Source organism: Sinohyriopsis cumingii, chromosome 19, assembly GCF_028554795.1.
Source record: "Sinohyriopsis cumingii isolate HCF-2022 chromosome 19, ASM2855479v2, whole genome shotgun sequence".
NCBI lineage: Eukaryota > Metazoa > Mollusca > Bivalvia > Unionida > Unionidae > Sinohyriopsis > Sinohyriopsis cumingii.
This window is the reverse complement of record NC_142979.1, coordinates 43,811,831-43,824,194: the sequence shown is the minus strand read 5'-3', so window position 1 is coordinate 43,824,194 and position 12,364 is coordinate 43,811,831. Positions and strand designations below refer to the sequence as shown.

The following is a 12,364-nucleotide window of genomic DNA, read 5'->3' as shown; positions in this document are numbered from 1 at the left end:
TTTGGGGTTTGTATTATCTCCCTTCTGTGTTGATAGTATATTTGGGGTTTGTTTTTTCCTCTTCCCTCCGTGTGTGTGTGTGTGTGTGTGTGTGTGTTCGCGTACGTTGTGTAGATCGTATATTTGGTTGTTTTTTCTTCTTCCTCCCGAGTGTGGATAGCATATTTGGAGTTTGTATGCGTTAGCGACGTTGTGTGGATAGTATATTTTGGGTTTGTATGTGTTCGCGTACGTTTGTGTGGATAGTTTATTTGGGGTTTGTATTATCACCTTCTGTGTTGATAGTATATTTGGGGTTTGTATGCGTTCGCGTACATTTGTGTGGATAGTTTATTTGGGGTTTGTATTATCTCCCTTCTGTGTTGAAAGTATATTTGGGGTTTGTTTTTTCCTCTTCCCTCTGTGTGTGTGTGTGTGTGTGTGTGTGTGTGTATATGTGTGTGTGTTCGCGTACGTTGTGTAGATCGTATATTTGGTTGTTTTTTTTTCTTCCTCCCGAGTGTGGATAGTATATTCGGGGTTTGTTTTTTCCTCTTCCCTCTGTGTGTGTGTGTGTGTGTGTGTGTGTGTGAGTCTGCGCGCGTATGTTGTATGTTTGTGTGTGTGTGTGTGTGTGTGTTTGTTCGCGTACGTTGTGTAGATCGTATATTTGGTTGTTTTTTCTTCTTCCTCCCGAGTGTGGATATCATATTTGGAGTTTGTATGCGTTAGCGACGTTGTGTGGATAGTATATTTTGGGTTTGTATGCGTTCGCGTACGTTTGTGTGGATAGTTTATTTGGGGTTTGTATTATCTCCCTCCTGTGTTGAAAGTATATTTGGGGTTTGTTTTTTCCTCTTCCCTCTGTGTGTGTGTGTGTGTGTGTGTGTGTGTGTGTGTGTGTGTGTGTGTATGTGTGTGTGTTCGCGTACGTTGTGTAGATCGTATATTTGGTTGTTTTTTTTTCTTCCTCCCGAGCGTGGATAGTATATTCGGGGTTTGTTTTTTCCTCTTCCCTCTGTGTGTGTGTGTGTGTGTGTGTGTGTGTGTGAGTCTGCGCGCGTATGTTGTATGTTTGTGTGTGTGTGTGTGTGTGTGTTTGTTCGCGTACGTTGTGTAGATCGTATATTTGGTTGTTTTTTCTTCTTCCTCCCGAGTGTGGATATCATATTTGGAGTTTGTATGCGTTAGCGACGTTGTGTGGATAGTATATTTTGGGTTTGTATGCGTTCGCGTACGTTTGTGTGGATAGTTTATTTGGGGTTTGTATTATCTCCCTCCTGTGTTGATAGTATATTTGGGGTTTGTTTTTTCCTCTTCCCTCTGTGTGTGTGTGTGTGTGAGTCTGCGCGCGTATGTTGTGTGTGTGTGTGTGTGTGTGTGTGTGTTTGTTCGCGTACGTTGTGTAGATCGTATATTTGGTTGCTTTTTTTCTTCCTCGCGAGTGTGGATAGTATATTTGGGGTTTGTTTTTTCCTCTTCCCTCTGTGTGTGTGTGTGTGTGTGTGTGTGTGTGTGAGTCTGCGTGCGTATGTTGTGTGTGTGTGTGTGTGTGTGTGTGTGTGTGTGTGTATTGGTCTCTGTTTGTCCCTATAAAACTCACTTTATCCCTATCAGATACACTCTACCTACCTACCTACAGTAGCGCGTATTCAGGTCAGCCACTTGCAACACTGTTGCCATTTATCCCCTAGTGTTCAGTACAGTGACGTCACTGACGCTGGAAATTTTGAGACTATAAATATCGACTTGGGGATTTCCACATTTTGTAGCTATACATATATACTAGAATTCATAAACAGGAACGTCACTCAAGCTGAGGCTATAAAAAGATAGTGGGATTTTCCAAAGGAAAAACCCACAAGTTGGAGCTATAAATAGATAGTGGGATTTCATAGGAATTTCAGCTGATTATAGATACATAGGTATTTATCCACGATCGTCACAGAAGTTGATATTGTAAGTAGTTACTAATTTTATCCATTTTAGTCTAAACCATTGTAACTTAATTTTCGGGGATATGTTTATTTTCCTTTAAATTCTGGGACAATTTCGTCATTTTAACGTTACTTTTAGTCACATCCATTTTGTCGTTGAGCATTTCCTTGATTATAGCTATTTATAGCATCATTACAATTATGCAAATTTTTGAACACCCCAGCAAGATTTCAGGTCTTCGCAATGCTTTATATATAAATCCAACGCTTGTACTAGTGTATGTATGTTTCTGTCTCTGTTGTGTTTGACCCTCTACCATCATTGTCCCTAGATAGTCCCACCATGTTCAATTCCCCTTGACGCTATACAGATCCACCATGTTCAATTTCCATATGTTAAATTCCCTTGAGGCTATATCCCCCAGGGGTTTCCGTAATGTTAAATTTCCCATTGTCCCTAGACAGTCCCACGATCTATTCCCCATGTTAAATTCCCATTGTCCCTAGACAGACCCACACTATAGTCCCCTGTTCCATTCCCCTTGTCCCCAGACAAGCCCAAACTCTATTCCTCATGTTAATTTCCCTTGTCCCTAGACAAGCCCAAACTCTATGTTAAATTCCCATTGTCCCTAGAGTGACCCACGATTTTTCTCCATTGTCCCTAATCTGACCCAGGGGTCTTTTTAATGCTAAGTCCCATTGTCCCTAATGTGCCCCACTTTACTACTTACGTAGCTATGAAATATTTAAATTAAATGATATTTTGTATAGCTCTGACTCTTGTTTACTGTGGCATTATTCCTTGCTCACACTGTTTCACATAGAGAGATGTTGCAATTAGCTATCGAAGAAGAGAGAAGAAAAAAGAAGAAACATATTCCCAATTTTGGCAAAGAGTAGAGTGTTAGCGTACAAGCAATATCTCACTAATCGCATGTTCACATTAATATCCCAACATTTAGCTTTATTACCTTTTGTGTTAAAGTCGCATTTTTTTCAGTTGGTATGAAATACTCAAGATAAAGTTATGTAGTAACATTTAAGTTAGGTATATCTGGATGAGTAAGGAAATCTTTACAATAACTCTTTCACTAAATACAACCTTTTTGGAAGCTTCTACTGTATAATAAATGTTACCAATAAATGTGTATGGAGAACGGATACTTGCGTACAATTTGGGTATATAATTCAGACTTCCAGCATCTAGTTCGTACAGAGTATATATGTACATAACTGCAATTGACAAGAAGTTTAACTCAAGATACAAACACATGGGAAAATAAAAGGTAAATGCTTTCTCAGAGGTGATCGGATTTGATTAAAAAAGCTGAGGTCACCAGTAATGTAGGGGAGTCAATATTTAAATCTAAATATTCTAAGTCAGCTGTTTCTTCATTGAAACATGGAGGGGAATTAACAAGCTAGCTAGCAAGTTAGCAACGAATCTGTTATTGCCTACAGGTAGGCATCATATAGAGCTATCAAACCATGTGCATTTTCGAAATACATATGCATTCAAACAATTCAAATATACAAATGGAATAAGTAATTGTAATGGTGTGCTTGGGTTGGTTATCGTTAGGTAGTTTATGATCGACCACGGTGTTATGGCCCAGATGGAGTGGATAGTACAAATTTCATATTAATTGATGGATACATAGAGGCAGAAATATAAAGTTGAACAACACGAGCCCTCGTATGTAAAATACAACAATTTGATAAAGTATACCAAAAATAAAATTGCAAACGACACTGAAGGATTCTCTTTTATATGCAAATAATTATCAAAAACATTATTACAAAAATGCAATTATCGTTCAGTTTATACCGTTACCGAAGATGACCGGCTTGAAGCAGCTGTTCCGTTTTTTGTGCCGTTTTTCATGATATATGTGCATTTTGTCTGTCTTCGTGTACGTTATTTTGTTCATCATGCATTGGCTGTTCAGTTCGTATGTGTTTCTTCATTTCCTCGTTTTGGAAACGAGAACAATTAGATTTTTTCTCAACTGTCTTGCTCCACTGATACAACTACCTTTATTGTTGAACAAACCGCCATCACGTGATACTCGCCAGTCAACCCGTTAATTGCTTTAAATGACCACTCCTAGACTCTCTACATTACATTGTGCACTAGACTAAACGCACTGGGACTACATTCATCGTTACTTGAATGTAAACAGAAGCGAAAAAGAAACATTGTTTTAAAGCTTACGGCGTAGAACAGGGAAAAGAATTTTAGTTATCTCCCTTATGCCCTATCCGGCAAAACAATTTAAAAATTCGACCGTTAATTTAATTCAAATCCCTATTAAATCGTCCTCCTTTGTGTCAAATATCCAAGAGATACCTCTGTGTATTGCATTATTCAATGCCCAATCAGTAGGACCACCGGAAAAGCTCACAGAAATAGTTAATTGTATCAACGATCAGAATTTGGCATCTTTTTCCTGACAGAAACATGCCTAAAACATCAGTCGATGACCCAAGTGCGCGAATCTAACACCCACCGGTTACTACATCAAGTCGTTCCCCCGCCACTCTCGCCGAGGTGGAATTGCTGTCATCACAAAGAACTCCATGACCAAAGGTCTTAACCATACCACAACTTTCAATTTCTACCACATATAGTTTGAACTAGTCCAAACCACACTCACACTGGAACGAAAGTCAGTCCATGTTTTCGGCCTATACCGCCCTCCTCCTAGTAGAAAAAACAAGCTGACTGAATCTCTCTTTTTGGAGCAGGTTCCGATTCTCCTGGAGTATCGAAATTCGATAGGTGGCAACCTGATTATTCTTGGAGATTTCCACTTTCACTATGATTGTCCCGGAAACCCAAACACATAAAAACTCCTAGATTCCATTAATGTTTTCAACCTCAAACAGTCAGTTAACCAGCCCACCCTTAAACCTGGTCACATTTTAGACTGGATTCTTCATAGACCTGATGATAATATTATATGGTCCTCCCTGGTATCCCACAAACTTGTATCAGATCACCTCTGCATTATATGCCATCTAGACGTATCAGTCCTTAATCCTCCACCTTTAGTTGCTATTAAGAGAAACCTCCGAATGATAAATATAATCAAACTAATGCATGACATTTAAGCAAATCTAACAACTTGCTTACTTCCTACAGCAGAACAACTCGATAACTGCCTGCGTTAATGGCTCGACAAACATGGCCCAGCATCAAATTGTAGAGTATCAATTCAAAAGTGTTATACATGATATAGCAGTGTTAAGTACCAGCTCCGCACTGCAAAAAGAGACCGCCGTAAAGCTGAGAGACTTAAGCTTTCTACCAGAGTCACTATTCATAAGCAAATCTATGAAGTCGCTAACAAGAATGTCGCAAATATAGTCCATGCAGCGAAATCAGCCCACTACAGTACTAAGATTATGGAAAGTTATGGAAAGTTATATATATATATATATATATATATATATATATATATATATACACGTTTTAGGTGCGTTGTGGGCAGTCATCCCGAAAGTGGGTTTACGGGAAGGACATGATATAGTTTACATTTCAAATCAAAATACATATACATAGGTTGTATTTCTTACATAGTAATTATGTATATGTTGAAAATAAGTATATACACTTATGTTATAGTCCTATTCATGTTTTCGGTTCGTGGGCAGATATATATATTTCATGGGCAGTTTTGACCTTTAGGTTGAAGATGACAAAGTAACTGCCCAAAAATACGTTCACGAAGAACAAACATATAGCATTCTGCCCGTGAATACGGCCATAGGAACAATATATAGCGTACTGCCCACGAATACGTTCACAAGTAACAAATATATAGCATGACTTTCCGGTGTGCGCGCGCAAAATGGTTGTCAAGACACGACGATAAACATTAATCTATTAAGGCATCCTTTGCAATGGCCAGCGTACATATAGCGGACGTGAGGTTCGTTTTTCACAGCTTGTTTGAAATAAATGGATGATTATATATCCAGTGTAACAACTTGTCTTGACCGCTTATGGATGCTAATGTTTGACATTTATTGTGAAGATGATTGTTCACTGCTTGTTGATGAATTCGTAGCTTCTGTTAATCGATGCTATAGCTCAATTTAACTGTCATACACTGATATGTTTAAGTCTGCTTGCACAGTTAACTATGCAGAGTTATGGAAATATAACAAATTGGTTTTAATAACTTTCAGAGTTTGTTTTACTATTACTCAATATTTGTTTCAAGTACTATAAAGGCTGTGATAGGTTGGGTGGCTTAGATTACAAATCAGGCCCTTCTCACTTGGGGGTGGGGGGTGGGTACTGCCCATTATGAATATTACTGGTCCTAGATGTCCAACCTGATATTTATGACATATAGGTTCAACATCTTACTGCCAGCAGAAATGGTGTTCTGTAGTATTTTTCCCAGTCAATAGTTTATGGATATATTATGTCATGTACTATGCTTGTTTAATTCTCTCATCTCAGTTCTGACGTTACCATTGAATGCTATAATGTTCCCAGACATCCGGTATTCTTGGTTATTAAAATTATATATATACACAGATAACTGAAGGTGAGTTCTCATTATTCCCTAACAATTGTAATTAGTGGGGCTGTAGCAATTGATGGTCTGAGAATTCAAGTTAACTGGTTCAAAACTTGGGTAAACAACAAACTGTTTTCTTCCTTTGACAGGCATCATAAAGTTTTGCATCTTTGTCTCTCTGATGACTGTGGTACACAAGTTACAGACTTTGCCTTAGAATGAGCCTGATTTTTGATACTTGTTACTGAATGGGGTGGGGTAGGGAAGTAACAAAATTATTAAAGGTGGAATGTATGCAAACCATGCTGGAAATAGATATGTGCCATCAACTGCAACATGTAAGCTTCAATCAATTTGGAAACTATAAGCTTTATCCTGTAAATATTAACAGTTCACACCCTGTATAAAAGGTGATTTTGTGTTTGATTAACTGGAACTGTTAATTTATTATGTTAAGGAATTTATTGTTTTAACCCTAGTAAATGTAATATAATTAGGTCAAAAGTTCCAGTTTGTTTATTGTTTCCAGAGTTGATTATTGTAACTGGAAGAACCTGTTTCTAAGTGTTAAATGAAACGAAAGAGATATTGTTTACTCAAGTGATATAAAATAAAAGTTTAAAATGAACTGAAAGAAATATTGTTTATTCAAGTGATACAAAATAAATGCAAAAGTGTATATTCATTAAGAAGTGTATTGTCAATTGCAAATAAATGAAGATTTATCTTATTTTGTTCTTTACTTGTGTACAAAATTATACCTGGATTGGGCAATAATTACTTGGACTCCATTTGGAAAAGAAAAATCTATATGTCCTAAATACCTAATGTTCATATCATAATGCTCTTTTAATGGATGATTATGCTTTTCAGCTGACGTTACCATATTGCCAAGTGAACTAATAGTATGGCCTTCGGTGTGGCCCACTAATCACATTTGTAAATGAATTATGCATACAATAGAGAAATAGCTCTTAAAATATCTTATGAGTTGAACAATCTGTGTACACAAATAAACTTGAAGCAAATCTTTGAACTTGTATGCCACACATGCAAGTGAATTGGTGGTTTTCATATGTAACTTGTGTACTCTTATGGCTTTTGTCTATATTACTTTTAGCCATTTCTATTCACACACCAGAACACAACCTTTTTTGTCTGATTCAGGTACTAATGCAAAACTTATTTCAGCTGTAACTGAAGTATACAGAATTTTTCCTGACGTTGAGGCCTACTGTGTAGACAGTATAGCTGTAAGTCATCAAATCAAATGGAAGACAACAGTGTGCAGTTGAAGAAAATGATATATACCCAGTACCATTTAGAGTTATCTTAAAGAAAAGTCACAATGCACACTGATACAAGTAGTTTTAGAAAATGCATTTGTTCCACATACATTTTAACTTAACCCAAAAGTTCAGTCTCTTGCCTAAAATTCAATCAGATGTATGCATTTATTCCATAAAACACAAAGATATAATGAACCAAATCATTTTCATTATTGAGTTAGGTAGTAGGCTATGTTAAAGAGTGCAATCACTTTATCGATTTTTTTTTCCATTACATTTTTATTTATTATAAAATGACATTTCTTAGTGGAGTGCTAGCAACTGTAACTTGAGGAATATTTTGTACATGCTGGCCTAAGTGTCATGAATATACTGTGCTACATTTTGCTTTATTAGGTATAATACTATCATGAGACTTGCTTGATTAAATCCTGAATTTGTCAGTTACACTTACAAGTCCACTGGTAGAATTTAAAATCTGTGACAGTTTGGGAACTTTTTTTGCAGTAACTGCAAATCACTTTGCCTTCACAGTCAATGAATTCAAGCCATTGATAATTGTCAAACCATTGTGACTGAAAATGTGATTGTCTCTTAGTTGTGTCCTATTTGATAATTTTGCTGCCACAGAGTCTGGATTGTGTCTCTGAAGAAATAGTTCATCTAGACTCTGTTGCAGTATTACATTTTATATGTCCAATTTAATGAGTTTTCTTTCTTTGAATCATTCTTATGTCATAACTTGCGAAAATAGTTTAGTTAACAATATTTATTCAAACAGAAAAGATAACCTCACTTTACAAATCATCCTACTAAAGTGATCATGGCATACACTTTTATCTTTGAAATTCAAATATTGCCCACTCGTTAATTAACATAACTAATATTGCACATTGAAGGTGATCATATGTATCATCAGTTTAAAAAAAATAAAGACATAATACTATCATTTAATCACTGCATACAGGAAACAGACACTTGTGTCTGTAAAATGCCTTTCATTGGATTACTTTGGTTTATTAAAACCAAACAGCAATCCACTCAGGATTTTCTAGGATAGATACAGAGAATATATTATGGTCATTCAGAACGCTATCAATACATCAGACCAGATTGTTTTTATTATTATTTAGGCAAAATAACTTAGTAAGTCAGATGGCAAACATGAGGATGGTGATAGGTTATGTGGAATTTGCATTGAATCATCTGATCCCAGAAGATTTGATACAATGTCACTGGCTGTGGTAATCATCAAGTGCAGTTGCACGGCACCATAAGACTTATCAAGATACCATAAGCTAGAAAGATGAAGAAAAAGAAAAACGATGACCCAAAGACAAATCCTGCAAACTGTGTGCAAAAATGATTCCACAGATTATAGATGAAAACTTTACTATATTTAGCTTCAAGATATTAATAAATTCGGATTACTTCCTCCAGTCTGCTACAGTAATTCATGCCCATTGCACTCATAAATTGATTATAGTCCTTGCAGTATTTTGTGTGGGCCACAATATTTTAATTGATGCAGCTGATGCTCCATTCTTCAGTTCAGTGTTGATTCAAACATAGCAATGTCCCTTTGGGATGTGTGCATAAATAAAGAATGCCTGTCCCTTCATTACCACACTTGTTGAATTTATCGTGTCTCTCTGAAAACTGTACCATGTGAAAAAGAATTTTATAAACAAACTGGACATAAGTATTGCTAGACATATACTCAGACCTGAGACTTCATAAAAGACTGCTTACTTGTGAGGCATTATTAGTGCTAGGGCTTGAGGTAATAACTTGCTATATGTTTGGTAAGGCAAAATAAGGGGCCTTATGACTTAAATTGAAACTGTGAAAAAACAAAAGGTTCAAATGCAATAAACTTTTGTTTTTCCTCATTTGTTATATTACAGTGCCATGAAAGGTCATTTCTTTTATCTTTTTAATCCCTTGCCAATTTTAAGTCATCATCACTAACCAAGTCTCTAAATCAATTCTTGGCATATTTAGCTAAAATGGTGTCTACTGTTCCATTATATCATTGATTGTTTAGCTTGCTTGTATGGAGCTTAACACAATTTTTCAGGACATCATAGACTTTACATGGCAGCCAACATATTTATTGGAAGAAATCAACACACATAACGCTACTGGCAAGCTTTCTCATATACACACATTGGTTGGACTAGAGAGAGTTGATTAGTGATGTGTATGCCTAGACCATTCTATAATCCAGGGCCCCATGATTGAATACAGCTTAAAGAAATTAACCCTAATTCAATTTCCTTGTTGCATTTAAATCATAACACCCACCATGCAAAGTGACACATGTCTCAAGATTTTCAAATTTGTATATGTTTTGCAACTTTTAATTCTGAGTTGATGCATGTGGATGTGGAAATTCAGTTACTGAATACTTAGCTACTTATATAAGGAGCTCTCACACTGGTAAAAGCATGCAATTGGGATTGTATTTGCAAGAGGGCAATTAATTGTTCAAAATACTGTTTTAGCTAACTACATATGCGAAGGGTTGATGTATAAAAAAAGAGGATCAAGAAATCCTAGCTGGTAAAGATAATTGTATCCAACTTGACAGAAAGTGAGAAGGCCTTTTAATTTTGTACAGCAGTTTCATTAAGGAACCAACTATAATACCATTAGAAGTTTATGAGCAGCAAAAACCACATTTAGGACCAACTAGACATCAAAACCATATGCATAGTTCCATTTACGGCCAACCAGACATCAAATAGGTCATCTAGTGAAAGCACAATGTCAAAATGACCAGCCATCTAGGAGAAGTAGCAAGGAAGGGGTTTTCCAGATGCCCATTAAAACAGCCATATTGGAGGTTAGATTGGCACTATTTTCATTTACGTCCAACTAGACATAAGAAGTCTTTCACTGATATGACGATTCATTCAGGAGAAGTAGTTATACCAAGATTTTCAGGATGGCCACATTGGTGGCCTTATAGGATGTCTGTACAGCACCATAATTCTCATTCAGGACCTGCTAGACATCAGCATAAGTATTTTGTACACATGCTGACACGCTGACACAATTATCCATTCAGAAGTAGCGATAAAAAGTTTCTTAATATGGCTACTGTGGCAACCACATTGTATGTGTGAGTGGCACCATCTTGTTTTTTCTTCCAGATATTTTCACACAAATATCATATTTAAAGATAACATGAATTCATACAAGATCTTGTCAGTTTATTTCATAACAGACTTTTCCCTCATATTAATATAATCTTTTGAAAACATTTATACATTATAGTTCTAGAAATTTTTCATGCTCTCAGAAACTATTAAAATCACAGCAGAAAGTGTTATGTTATATCTTTATTCAGCACTGAAAAATATTTATGAACTCTTAAAGTTTTTTCCCCTATATTAACTTAATTTAATGAAGATTTTCAGACTATAACCTTTCCATTGGATTTATTTTTTCAAACATGGCGTAAAAAGTATGTTATAGTAACCAATTTTTACATTGCCTTCACCATTGCAGAAATCTCTATAATCAATTTCCTAGTAAAGAAAAGCCAAGAAAATAAATAGACAGTTAATATTCACTTCAGGATCACAGACCTGAGGCAAATATGTCATTGTTAAATCAAACATTTTTATTGTGTTTCCTTATACCTAAATATATATATATACTTGCTGTTACTCTAAACGAAGGCTGGTGATCCAGTTGATAACCTTTTGGGGGTTTTAAGGATGTCTTTAAAATTAAGGCCTTAAAAATGTTGAGATATTATATTAAAAATGACAATTTGAGCCTTGCAGATTCATGTCCACAGGTGCCCAAATAAAATAAAAAGGGGGGGGGGTGCAAGGGGCAAGCTTGTTGGTGTGTTATAAAATAACTGACTTATCATCGGTGTGCTGACAGGTGATGTGTAATTAAATCACTGTTGTAATATTAATAATGAGTGAGTCTGCACAAAGGAATTTCATACAGCTAAACTAGCTCAACAACTAGAGGCAATTAAGAAATATATCCACATTCGTGATTCTGTCAAATGGCAGATACAACAGCATCAGGAAGCTCAAGTAGCATTTACAGAAGGTAAAGAGCCGCTATACTTGTTATCTTTTTAGGGATGTGCTTGGATTTTGCCCTCAAGCTGGAGCAGTCATAGGATATATAATAAATCGCCACGGTCGGAATTTATCCCCAAGCTGGGGTAATCGATGGGTAAAGTCTTATCCACAGTCGGGGTTTTATTCAAGCTTCAGGTGCAAGTTTTTGTGCATCTCCATGCCCTTGCATAAAACACAGTTACACGTTTTTTTATATAGATATTTTTCAGTTGTAGACAGGAATAATAAGTATTTGCGAGTGTTTGAAATGAATGGGTTCATTATGAATTGAGTGGCACTACATTTCAAAAGCAAAATTGGATTGAAATGCAAGAACTGTAGTACGGAATTAGTGTTGGTTCTGGATCGTAGAATGGAATTGTGTGTGTGTGATTGGATTTTTAACGTAGCTTGAATAATTTTTCAGTCATATTGCTACGATGTCTGCAGTGTGGCAGTTTATAGTGATGTATAGCACTGGGGCATCATGCTGCAAACATGTAGTATGATGTTGCACCCAGTCACAT

General features: G+C 36.2%; 1 protein-coding gene across 2 annotated transcripts in view; it reads right to left on the bottom strand.

Annotated features, from left to right (window-relative positions):
- The window catches only part of LOC149775592 (properdin-like), a 163,460-nt gene that overhangs the window by 24,492 nt on the left and 126,604 nt on the right, over positions 1 to 12,364 (bottom strand). The gene's annotated exons all lie outside the window — the stretch shown is intronic.